The sequence below is a fragment of the Alnus glutinosa genome, chromosome 14, assembly GCF_958979055.1.
Source record: "Alnus glutinosa chromosome 14, dhAlnGlut1.1, whole genome shotgun sequence".
Lineage (NCBI taxonomy): Eukaryota > Viridiplantae > Streptophyta > Magnoliopsida > Fagales > Betulaceae > Alnus > Alnus glutinosa.
In genome coordinates this window covers 12,632,744-12,643,487 of record NC_084899.1, presented here as the reverse complement: position 1 = coordinate 12,643,487, position 10,744 = coordinate 12,632,744, and positions in this window count along the sequence as shown.

The following is a 10,744-nucleotide window of genomic DNA, read 5'->3' as shown; positions in this document are numbered from 1 at the left end:
AAACAAGTAATGAAATCAAAACCTATATCATCAAATTAATGAAATTAATGATTGGAAGCTTACCAAAATACTTCTTAGCACACACTTCAAGTCTTGAACCACACAAAACTACACAAATCTCACAATTTTCTCTCTTGGTTGTAGGTGTGTGAGTGAGTGAAGCTTAATGAGTATTGCATCTTCCACCATGGTTCTATTTATAAGAGAATGAATGGTTAGGATCAAGTAGACACATTGTGATCCAATGGATGGGAATTGGTGCATCTTAGCCTTATCTCCAAGGCACATGGGTTTCATCATTACTAAGGTGGTGCATTCTAGATGTGGGATGTGGGCAACACTTGTGGTGATGAGTGCACACATTAGAGGAAGTGGGTGATGAGTTGTTCAATCAAAGGAAGTATTAAATAATGCTATGTATGAATTTTCGTCTAAATAGAGGCCAGCTTACTCCAAGTAACGTTTTGATGGTCAAATCTACTCCGATCGCTGTAAAATTTTGAGGGTAGATAGATGACATCAAGACGAACACTTTCTATTTTTGGTTCAACTCAATCCGAGTTCGTTATGACTTAGTTTTGGTCAATCAAAGTTTCTGGTTTACTTAGACAAGTTAAACCAAGATATTGTTTAGACTACTTTCATTTTATGATTACTCTAGATTCTATTCTAGACATCTTTTATTCTTTCATCATAAGAGGGGGAGGGAATAAATGTAGTGGAAGGTTGCACTAGGTGTTGAATCATCATATCTTACACTATCCTATTTAATCAAATCTAACTAGGATGATATATTTAATGACATTCTTAAAGCATAAAATATAGGTCTTCCACATGTTGAGTTGGGTGATAGCACATGTAGTAATCATGGCTATGGGCAGATGACATGTGATAAATGGGTTGGGTTTGTGGATAGCAATTGGAATGGGTTGGGTTAAGTTCAAAGATGGCCCATTAATGAATAATGTGAATTTCCGTTCAGAACAGGGGTTGTATTTTTCACCGGTGTTTTCATGGCCTTAACGACGTCCAAACATCATGAAATTTGGAGGGAAGCTAGAGGACTTCAAAACGAGTGTCTTAGTTTTTGAATCGACCAAAATGGAGTTCGTTTGACCCTGTTTCCGTTATTCCAAAGTTTAAGGTCTGTTTTGAGTTTTTATCAAATTGCAACTATAAACGTTTCTAAAAACAGAAATACATTATTTATTTTCATAAATAATCGTAGTTATTCTTTTTCCTTATTAAAAATGTTTTAAAATTAATTTAAACTATTATAATTTATGTCTTAAAATCTGGGGCGCTACATATGGAGTCTTAAGAATAAGAGTAGATGATGAAGGAGCCTTAGTGCTCACTTCCTCGCCTTTTGCCCAATATAAAGCTTTTAGGGCCTCAATTTGCTCCTCCATCCTATTTTCCACGTGAGTTTCGACCACTTCTCCATTCTTCAGTGTGGTGATGGCTTGCTCATGATAAGAAGTACTCTCGTCCACCATGTAGTGTCCATCAAGATTGGCCACCCGCTGACTTTGAAGCTCTTCTTTTTCTCTATTGAGGTGGTTGACGATTTGTTCAACATGAGCTTCCATCTTGGCTTCTATCTCGGTGAAGAATTGAGGGGTATATTGTTTTATCTTGCTCATAAATTTCAACAGCTGATCTTGAAGGTCAGAATCCAACTGAGGAGATGGTGTGGCTTGAGACTACTGTTGTGGAGACCAGTATGTGGAAGAAGGCTGCCAGTTATCCTCAAATTCAGCACAATATAGAGATAATTGCCATTGTTGGTGGGGAGAATGGAAGTTAGATGGTGGATAGACCGCTTGATTGTTGAACTGCAAATTTGCTTGATAGTGCAATTCATGACACTATGGGGCTAAATTTCCTATGGCTTAATCATAACAAGACAAATTATGATGGTTTCTCCATCCCGAGTCATAATAATCGAAGTAAGGATTATTTGCCAATCTAAAGAAAGCCTCTGGGTCTAAATCAAAATGATCAAACCTAAAGTGAGTTTGATATTCTTCATAGGGGTCCCTAGCCATGCGCTCTTTGCAATGCAGTAGCTTCAGTACTACTGATCTGGGAAAGTGCACTCGATGCAGACCGCTGGATGTGTTGGACCTGATTGAGAAAAACTAAGAGAAAAAAAAAAAAAAAAAAAAAAAAAAAAAACTAAAAGCAAAATTAGAAACCGAAATTAAGAAAAAAAAAATAAATGAAAATAAACTGGAAGTAATTAAGCTACATTTAATCTTTAAAACTTAATAACACAACCGTTAAGCAGTCGTCGACAACGACGCCAAAAATTGATGTGGTCATTTTGTGTACAAAAATATCAATAATAAAATTACCACTCGCAATAGTATGAATCCTTGTAGGATAGGGCTATATTGATGGTGTCGAACCTCAAGGACTGCATAAGTGTTTTTATCAAGCTTTTCAAGATTAAATAGAACTTAATTTAAAAGATGTTTGATTTGATTTTTGTTCTCTAAAAATAAATACATAAAAGTAAAAGACATAAATGTAAAGAGAGTAGTGATGAAAGAAAGAATAGGGAGTTGATTTCACCACTCACCGCATAACAATGGTCAATCATAAATTAATAAGGAAAATTCATACTATGCATGATATAGGGCTCGTCTCATTCGAGTAGTCAAGAAATTACCTCTAAAGAATAAGTATAATCCATCTTCGATTGGCATGGACTATCTACATAACCACCAAGATGTGGTACGACCCATCTTCCTTAGGTATGTATTAGCTACGTCTTTAATAGGATACATACAATCAATGGAAAAGTATAACCCATCTTCGGTTGGTACGAACTGTCTACCTAAATTACACTAAACTAGGGTGTAATACAATTCGTCTTCCCTAGGCATGGCATATCTAACCCTCTTCATCATATATCAATTAAAACCGTTGTATAACAATCATTCACATAATTATACAAAATATGAAGGATTGAGTTCAATCAATATAAAAGACTTTTTAAGACAAGATAAAAAATTCATAATGATTGAATATTAACATTAAGATCAATTCTCATAGTTATACATCCATCATGCGCATAGAAAATTCCAAACTAAAACACAATTAAACCATTGTTACTTGGAAAAGGCTATATCAACACCCTATTACGAGTTTAGCCGTTCATCGTGGTGCTGGGATGGCCTCCTGCCATGTTTTTCTCTTCTTCAACTTCTCAAGCCTCCAAGAAGAATTTTCTATTTATACCTAAATTGTTTTTCTCTTCTAAATGCCAAATATTGTATATTTAGACCCCTAAATTCACATTTGTTAAACCTTTAGCTTTGTTATTTTTTAATGTTTTTGGTTAGTTTTTGTATTTTGGTATTTTTGCAGATAATGAAGAGAAAATAGTATTTTTAAAGTGAAAAATGCAAATTTTGGAAGTCAAATTCGGATTTGATTAAATTTTAGGTTCTACACAAGTCATAGTATTTTGACCATAACTTTCAGCTCAAGTATCGGATTAAAGTTAAATCAGCGGCGTTGGAAAGCTAATTCAAAATTCTACAAATCATTATGAAATATAATTTTCCTAATTCGAATTTCTGCCACGTCATAAGTGTCCCGCAAAATAAGAAAGCGAATTTCCTTGCTCCTGGCAGCTGCAGACACTCCAAACCCTAATGGTGTGTTTGGATTTAGAAACAAATAAATATTCTTTTCGGGTATTTTCTAAAACCCGCCCACCCGCCCACCCGCCCAAAACCCGAATTTTGACCCGAATTTTACACCAATTCAAAGCTGACAACCTGTTTAATGGCTGGGACCCACGCGCAGGACAACTTGTCTCAAAAAAACGCGTGGGTCCCACATTTAAATAATAAACTAATACAAATTTCAATAAAAAAATAAAATTAAAAAAAAAATTAAAAAAAAGCAAAGGGTGGCTGCCGGGCAGCCACCCCTTGGGGGTGGCCGCGCGGTCCCCCCCGACCCTTGGGGGTGGCCGCGCGGTCACCCCCGACCCTGGGGGGTGGCCGCGTGGCCTCCCCCGACCACTGGGGGTGGCCGCGCGGCCTCCCCCGACCAGCGGGGGTGGCCGCGCGGTCACCCCCGACCAGCGGGGGTGGCAGCGCGGCCTCCCCCGACCAGCGGGGGTGGCCGCGCGGCCTCCCCCGACCACCTCCGGGGGTGGCGCGCGGCCACCCCCAGGCAATGGGGGTGGCCGCGCGCCACCCCCTAAAGGGCAGCCACCCCTGCATATATATATATATATATATATATATTTTTAATTTTAATTTTAATTTTTTTAAAAAAAAATTATTTATTTATTTTTTAATTAAATAATCAATATATAATAAATTATTATTATTTAAATTATTATTTTACACAACTTTTCAAAATACCAATCATTATACACAACTTTTTAAACTTCCAATCATTTCTTACCATTAAAATATAATATTTTTCAATCTCAAAATTCAACATCCAAACACAATTTTTTACCTCGATATTTGTAAATAAAATTAGAATTCAATTCTAATTCTCAAAATTCAATACCCAAACGCACCATAACATTCTTTTCTCTTATTAGGATTTTTTAGGGATAGATGTGCCATTTTGAAAATATGGCCCTAAACCCTAGCATTCTTTTCTCCTATTAGGGTTTAGAGGGTAGAGGTGTCATTTTGTAAAAATTAGGTTTAACCTAATTTTCTGTTATAAATACCCCATGCTAAGCACCACTTAGGGCATCAATTTTTCTCTTCAGAGCACTTGTCTTAGCTCTTTTCTTTTGTAAGTTACTTTGTTCTAAGTTCTTTTAATTTAAATTTTCCATTCTTCTTTGTTATTTAATTCATCGCTTTAATTTAAAATTAATTAATTTTCAATTGTTCTTCTCTTTCTTTTTCTTTTTTTTACTTATCTTTTGTTTATTGTTATTTCTTCTCTGTTCTTCCTTTCTTTCCCTTCATTTTAGTTTATTGTTTTCTTTTTACTTTTATTAAATTTCTGTTCTTCTTCTTATCTTTTTCGCTTTTAATATTTCATGATTTCATTTCATGAGTTTTTGGTGTTTTCAATCATGAGATCAACTAAAGTTGAGGATGAAACCTCATCAATGATAACACCTATGCTCTTGTCATGATATTCATAAATCCAATGTTCTTATATATATATTCAAATTCCATGTCAATCATATATTCATTAGATTGATGATTTTTATTTGATGTTTGTTGTAATTCATTCGATAGATACATCGATTGATTTATTTGAGATTGGGATATCTATTGTGATTTCAGGATACAATAGATGATTTCGATTAAAAATGGATAATTGTTGTGATTTGTTGGGTTGAATTCTTCAAATATTTTCTTGCTTTGTTACTCAAGAATTTGAATATCGAGCTTATTGAATTGAATTTATGAATAAAATGCAAAGAGTAGGGTGTTTGATTTGATTTGGTGAATTCCGATACCTTAGTGTCTTTCTTTATAAATTGTTCTTATTCAGTTTTATTTTCGTTTGTTATTTTGTTTAACAAAAATTCCAAAATCTTTGGCTCTAGGTTAAAATAAAGTTAATTTAAATAAAAATTGATTTTTCTTCTTTACACACACCTCCCTGCGGATTCGACCTCGCACTTGCTTGTACTATGCTACATACGATTCGTGCGCTTGCAAATATTAAAATTTGCACATCAATGCTCACACCAAGAAGACCAAACATTAATACGAGGCAAGATTGCTATCGGTTAAGCATACAATGTAAGTACGTAAACCCTCTCGGTTTAATTGAGTAGAGCTAGTATTCAACTTTTCGATTAAGAATTTATATCCCTAAGGAGTGCAGTATTAGCATGATAGCCTTATTCATATATAGAGTTAGTACTCACCAAGACTTTTGGGTATAAATTGAGCTATGAAGTTGGTTTAATTTTAGAACTCTCGATTCCCCAGTTTTAGTTATGATAAATTTGAGGATGAGTTATCATTTACTCATAGTGATTTTGGATTAATGCTTAACCTTAGTGATGAGTTTAAGTTGCTTTGGCTACTAAGTTGTGATTATAGTAATTATGAATCTTAGCCAAATGGATTGAGGAATTCCATGGTGATATTTTGGATAATCTGAGATAGATAGTTTTAATTGAGGATTTGTAAATTGACTTTTCATTGGCTAAACTTGAGGATTTACAGGGATTAAATATTGTATTCGCCAAATATTGGAGATTTGACGATGAGTTGATATTTTTGAGGTAATCTTTCATTTCAAAGTTATGAGATATGATTCAAGTTACTGAGAGGATCTTGATGACCTTGTAGAAAAGAACTTAAGTGTTTGCTATTGGAAAATAATGTATGAAAATAAATCCATTGTTAGAGTTCATTTGGATAAAAATTATTATGTTTATGGATTTATAGTATTAAGTTTTGTTATTTGGAATCAAGACAGAATAATTATGGCACTGTGGAAAATAGGTTGTGATATACCACTTGCGTTGATGCCTAGTTGACTTTAGGAAAGTGAGAAATGCTACGTGGTAGATAAAGGAAGTTGTCCCTAAATCAAATTACAAGAACAAGATAGCTGATTGTGATATCTAAAGCTTAAGTCTTATTGATTCTGGAATGACTGATTTCTTGAATTGAATATTAAGTAAATGTTTCATTACTAGCAGGACTATATGGTTAAACCTTGCAATGGAATGCAAGGATAGTGTTTAAATTGAGGCCTATGGACTAATTTAAAGATAGAATTAAGAGACATTATTTTCTTACACCCTTTTTGTGGATAAAGAGGAACAAGAATTAATTGAAAAAGGGTTATTGGTGGAATTTGATTTTAAGCCTTACACCCCAGTTAATGATATCATGAATCTTAAAGATGGTCATGACGGTTTAGACCAAAGTAGCTATGATACAATGCAGATTTGAATTCGAGGTGATCTTCTGAGATATATGATGTCAACGTAGTTGATTGAATGAGATGTCTAACTATTTGAATATTGTCATTTGGAGAATCTCAACGATTAAGATGTGACTCAAGGTCAAACAACAAGGAAATCTATATCAGTCTTTCACTAAGATGCACTTGAGGATGATTGAGGTAAGTGATGCCTTGATTTGAAATTCTTGCTTAGTGTAATCTATTATCATGATATGATTTATGTTTCGAAGTCCGAAGAATTAAGGACTAATTCTTATTTGAGGAATATTAGACCCGGATTTATGTTAAGAAACTCCGACCCTTAAGGATGACTAAGGATGTACTTTAATCGAGACATTGGACCTTGAATAAGACTCTTCCCTAGGTTTGGGAGCTGGAATTTCAATAACATAAGATGGAATTTTAACAATAAAGGATAAGATGAAATTTCAGCATATTACATGAGGTATTTGGAAATATAACGATCTGATCAGGTACTGCTAACACGGACGAATAAAGTAGATGAAGGTCTACGATAAGAGCAAACCTTTACGTTGAAGCAGAGAAATGAAAATGAAAATCATGTGGATGGTGAAGGTCGGATAGAAGATCATATAAGTTAAGGTGTTATGGCAAGACGATAGAAAATATGCATTATTTTTCATTCCTTAGAACAATTTTAAGTGGTGACAGTTAGAGTAATTTATGTTCAACAATTAAGTTCTACGCCTTAAAATCTGACCCTTGACTTTAGATTTAGAAATCTAAATCTTCGTTAGAGAAAACTTTATGGTTTTCAAATTTCGGGGACAAAATTCCTTTATGGGGGAGGGGATGTAATACCCCAGATTTTAAGACAGGGAGCCTTAAATAGAATTTAAGACCCGTGGTGATCAATCGCTCGATCGGCCACTTCTGCCGATCGATCGACTTATTGTTTTACCATCGCTCGATCGACAATACTTGTCGCTCAATCGACCTGTTGATTGATAATCACTCGATCGACTGTAAAGTTGCTCGATCGACATTATTCTGATAATTGCATATTTATGTGCCACCTGTTTTAAAACTTAAATATCTGGTGAATTAGTTAGAATAATAATATTTCTAATATTATTATATGAGAATATTTTGTGGAATAATATTATTGATATATAATATTATTTTGAAATATTTATTGTACATAATATCATTTTGCCTAATCTTATTCAAAAATTTACATTATTTATGAAACAAACTAGACTCAAAACGGGTTTAGAATTATACCCTAATGAGTTATTAAATGAAAAAGATTTTATATAAAACATTTATTATTATTAATGATTAGTTTTTAACTCTAGTTAACTTAACTAGATAAAAGTTAACCATGGGTTAACTAGATATTTTTAGGTTAACTTAGGTTAATCTAATTAGGGTAAAACTTAACCTTAGTTAAATGTAAATATCATATTAACCAAGATTAAAAGATTTAAATTCAGTAAGATTTAACTTCAGTTAACGAAACTTGAAGCTCAAGTTGCTAAAGTCTATAAATTGACCAGCAACTTCTCAGTAATTCTCGCACCTCATCTTCTATTCTTCTATTCTCTTTCATTCTGTTATTATGTTCTTCTTCCTTTTGTCCGAATAAAAGTAAAAAAGGGAGAGAAAACCCAGTTGTTCTTCCTTCTCTTCTTTCTTCTCCTTTCTCCTTCTTTCCCGTTCTTTCCCTTGCTCTCTTTTTTGAGAGACATAGGGAGACTGAGCGAGAAAGTGAGAGATCGAGAGAATGGGAGAAATAGAAAGGGGAACCGAGAGACTAAACCACTCCCTTTCTTCTTATTTTTCCTTTTTGCTCTTTCTTCTCCTTTCTCTCTTTTCTTCTTATTCCTTTTCCCTTCCTTGTCACCAAACCCAGACAGAGATCGAGAGGGAGAATAGGAGAGAGTGAAACAGAGAGATACCGGGAGAGAGTGGAACAAAGAGAGATCGCCGAGGGAGCCAGAGCACCCGATAGACCTAGACCCGATTTCCGGCGAGCAGAGGCGCGACTTCCGGTGGGTGGTTGGCCGGTTGAGCTAGGAGTGATTTTCGGCGGTTCTGGCCAGAAATCCGACGACTTCCAGTAGCAATTTCCGACGACGCATCCCATGACCCATTTCAATGTTTTTCCGATGGATTTTTGTGAAAAATCCCCAAAGATAAATTCCTGTAATTAGTGTAATTGGAAGTTGATGTTTTATGGATTTTTGCTAAATTCCCTTGTTTTCCTTTGATCGGCCGAATACTGTGATGTTGGGGAGGTTAGCCGTGTGTTGATTTTTGGGGTTGTTTTGGTGGTTCGGCAGATTGCTTGTAGGTCGGTCAATTGCTATAAAATTTGTAGTGTTTTGATTGTGTGTTCGATGGTCCTTTGGGTTGATCCTTAATCGGCTGAGCCGTGATTTTGGTGTGATGGTTTCCTGGTTGTATGGTGTTCGGTGTATGGGTGTGTGTTGTGTTTTGGGTGATTTTCTTAATGGCCAAGTACCCCTTTTTTGGAGATGATCTTCCCTGTTCCGACCACTGTGTTTTGGTGAGGATTTGATCATGTGTGTATTATATTGATGTCGGTTGGATTGATGGTTTTTGGCCAATTGTGTTAGATGAGGTTGGACCAATTTCTCTATGCGTAGGTTTTAGCTATTAGGTATTTTGGTTGCTAATATGCTTTGATATTAGGAAGTTTCGGTAGTGTTAATGATTCGGCCAAAATGAATGCATCTTACTCAATTGGGTGTGATTTGGTTAGGTCTAGAATTGAGTATTTTGGTAATTATTTTATTAAAGTATATTATGTTTATAATTTTAACCGATTTTGGGTGTTTAAAGAATATGTGAAATGATATGGAAAATTGATAATCTCTTAAGAAAGAGTTTAGATATTGGGAATTAACGTCAAGACAAACATATTATGTTAAGTGGCTTTCCAAACTAAAAAGATTAGGTACAAAGATAAGTGTACCTAAGCTTATATAATTAATATTCACAAGTAATGATGTTAACACTTTGTATGTAAATATATATTTATTGCAGATAATGAACTATTATGATAACTGCACCGAAAGGCTGTAAGTATCTCTATACTTCCTGAGGACGAAGCTGGTTGACTTTCCTATAATATATGTTTACTACTTTATTTACTTGTTTGCGCATGTGGTTTTGCATATTTTATTATTTTTAATAATCTGTCTAATAACAAGCTGTTGGATCAAGATCTACAGTGAGTACGTAAGGCTTCACTTGAGTTCCAAGGTTCTCAGTGAATGAGGAAGTACCTGAAAAGAGAATAATAAATACAAAAACTGATGTACCAAGGTCACTAGGGAATCCAAGGCTCCCAAATATTATAATTAAAAGTTAAGGTGAGGAAGCCAAGGCTTCAAATAAAACGCTAACCGTGTCAAAACCAACAGAGTAATGGAAAAAGGGCAATACCTAAAACTCTGCATTTAAAACTGACATATCACTGCTTTATGGTTATGTTTATATTCGATATATGACTATGATTAGCTACCATGGATCATATGTTTACTTATATATGTGATTATAAAGCAATATTTGCATTATGTTGCATTTATTAAATAAACCAGCATTCGTTATATTACTGGAAACAGTTGACTCACTTTAGTATTTTATGTTTTTGTTTCTATATATATGTACATTTGTGTAGGTTTAATAAATGAAAATTAGAGCTCAAGAGGTTTAAAAGCTAAGGATACATAGATTGTATTTTGTTTGTAGTCTTCTGTGTTTATAACATTTTATGTTGACAAGATTGCTAATAATTTTCATGTATTCTTTTGTGTCA